The sequence below is a fragment of the Octodon degus genome, unplaced genomic scaffold (genome assembly GCF_000260255.1).
Source record: "Octodon degus isolate 3935 unplaced genomic scaffold, OctDeg1.0 scaffold00200, whole genome shotgun sequence".
NCBI classification, from domain to species: Eukaryota; Metazoa; Chordata; class Mammalia; order Rodentia; family Octodontidae; genus Octodon; species Octodon degus.
Window position 1 is genome coordinate 1,408,417 of NW_004524776.1, and position 2,922 is coordinate 1,411,338.

The 2,922-nt window shown below is 44.1% G+C and overlaps 1 pseudogene; it reads right to left on the reverse strand.

Moving 5' to 3' along the window:
- Nucleotides 1-1,112: 1,112 nt before the first annotated feature.
- On the reverse strand, nucleotides 1,113-1,843 carry LOC101583751 (annotated as a pseudogene).
- Between the last annotated feature and the right edge of the window lie 1,079 nt (nucleotides 1,844-2,922).

Consider the following 2,922-nt stretch of genomic DNA (forward strand, 5'->3'; position numbering starts at 1 on the left):
CTTCTTCTTCTTCTTCTTCTTCTTCTTCTTCTTCTTCTTCTTCTTCTTCTTCTTCTTCTTCTTCTTCTTCTTTAAATTTTTTTAACCTTAAGTGTTTGAGAAAATAAGAATATGAAACTAAGGTATTATTATTTTCCAAAAATAAGAATTTACAAAAATAGCACTTTTCCATACATACTTAGAAGAGAAGAAATGATCAAGGTATCACTAGAAATCAATGAAACAACATACAACAGTGGATCACACAACAGCCACAGTTAAATCTAAAATGAGTCAACACCTGAAAAGGGAGCTCAAGTAAAGTACTAGATAGATTAATACAAAAGATACCAGGTGTGCACTGCTACGCCAACCTGAAACAGGATAAGCTCACTGGTAGAGTTCTTCCAGTTCAGAGCAAAGGCCCTTAGCACAAAGCAGGGATTCAACAAACATTTTGATCAGCAAATATATCTTATCTTTTACATGTTATCACTTGCATAAAGCACTAAGCTCAGCATGTTTGTAGCATGCAGATTTGGCAAAGCAATTCCTGAGACCTTTGGCTATATTCGTGGTTTCCAATCACACCAGTTCCAGCTTCTGAAATGTTAATCACCTTTGCCTGTCTTCAGTACTTCCCACTGACACATGAAGGAGAACAAACAGGTAACAAAGGACCAGGGTTTTTGCTTAAGACTCCCTCAGTCCAGGTCAAGGTCAGAAATCAGGTCGTACTGGAGATTTCATAATCTGTCCTTCTGAAAACAAGGAGGAGGGGTGGCCTTGGTGTACCTGGCAAGGGCATGAAGTGCTAAGATTCCCCCATATTGTAAGGTCTTTTCTCCTTCCCACTTGAGCAGAGGAGCTCAAATGCAGACAGAAGTAGAACACAGGTTTCCCTGTCTCCAACATCTGTAATTTAGGACCTGACTTGTTCTAGGACCCTTCTTGCCCATGCTATTTTCCTCCAGGATACCATGGTGAGTTCACCGCTATCATGGACTAAAAGGTCTTTGACCTTGGACAAGTACAGTGTGGCCAGTGGGTGAGGTCTCGGTAAGTTCCCAGCTTCTCTCTCCATCTCCCATTCTGTCTCTCTCCAGTGTTCTGAGAGAGACAGCTGTTGGGACTCATCCTGAGGGAGAGCCAAGTAGAGAGGCAGCTCCTGGGGTACCATGGCCTTCAGCCTCAGGGACTGGCAGCTTCCCCTTCAGGGTATACAGCAGCTGAAGGAAGGTCTGATGCCTCTGAAGTTTATCCTGCTCCTGGCCTGCCTGTTGTTTCAGAGCTGCAAGTTCTTGATCCAGCAGCTCAAGACTCTGCTGAGTTCCAGTCTGTCACTCCTTCACCTCTGCAGAAACTTTGCCAGACCCTGCATGCTTTTCTTGTCATAATTGCCTCTGCTTCTAGGCTATTTTGAATTTCCCCACAGCCACTTATTTCTTGGCCTGGAGCTGCTCAATGGCCTCCTGGAATTCTACGTGTTTCCACTGGGCCTCTTCCACTTCAGGCAAGGCCTCAGTCAGGGTACTTCTTATGGCCTCCCCATGCTCCTGGTAAGTGGCCTTAAGGTCCTTCCATTCCTCCGTGGCTGCAGTGGCCTTCTGTAGGCTTGTGTCTTCAGGAGCTGAGGGATCCAGGCCTTGGGCAATGTACTCCTGGGCCAGGAAATTCTGTAAAAAATCTACTACTTGAAGCTGGCTACAGAGTAGCTTGTCTTCCTCGAGTTCCTCACAAATTCAGCCAAGACCTGGGCTGGCAGCTCTGCTTCCTCCTGCAGACCTATAGGTTCTATGACATTTGCCACCTCAGCCAGGCCCTCTCAGATGACCGCCTCAGCTTCGGTCTCTCCTGCCTCCATCTTGGCGGGCCACTAGGGGAACTTTACATTTTGGATTCTTGTATGTCTTCTTATGACCTGCTTAGAGATGGCATGGTATTCTTTCTGCCATACTTTGTAAGTCAAGCCATTCACAAATCCTCCTAGATTTAAGGGGAAGGCACACAAGGCCCTCCTCTTAAAGGGAGACATAAAAAATTTGAAGTCCTATTTAATTAGTTAATTATTTATTTATTTACTTATTTTTGAGATAGGGTCTCACTGTGCAGTTCCAGCTGGCCTTGAACTCACTATTCAGGCTAGTCTTGACCTCACAATGATCCTCTTGCCTCAGCCTTTCAAAACCTGGGATTATAGGCATGCACTGCCTTGCCCAGCTGTAGTCCTATTTTAAAACCACTGTGCTATCCTTATTGCCATGCTCAGAGCTTGGAATTTCTCTGAACCTTTACTAGAGAATGCAATTCCACCTTGAGAAATCTCTCCAGGTGTATTTACACCAAAAGCCTACTTCAATTAATCAATTCTAACGCTCCAATTACTCAGCTTATATTTTCAGACACTCTAATAAGCACCACAAATGAATAGGAATTAGACTGAGAGTGCGTCACCCTCCACTATTAGAAAGACCACACTTGGGTTCTCAAGCAGCCTTCACCTTTTGAAATGAACTTTTCACTTCTACTTAGCACAAAAGATTCCCTTCCTGAGGTGGGGTGCAACAGGGAGAGGTGGGAAAGATTTGATAAAAAATGTCTCAGTTGTGGTAAAGGCAGATGCTCAATGATGACAGGAGCCTTTTTGGTTTGGGTTCTTTTCATGTTGGGGGAAAAAAACCCCTAGATTCCTATCTAGATTCTGGTACTAATCAACTTGGGCTTCATTTTAGTCCTCTGTAGAGTGGGAAGGTAGGGCCTGACATTTCTGGGAAGTTTTCGCTTCAGAAATGTCTGTGTTTATGGGAATATTTGCCAAAGGAAGTTTTCTAAGATCTGAACAGAGAGAGAGAGAGAGAGAGAGAGAGAGAGAGAGAGAGAGAGACAGAGAGACAGAGAGACAGAGGAGAGCAAATCCCTGTAGTAATCCTATCATCTAAATAA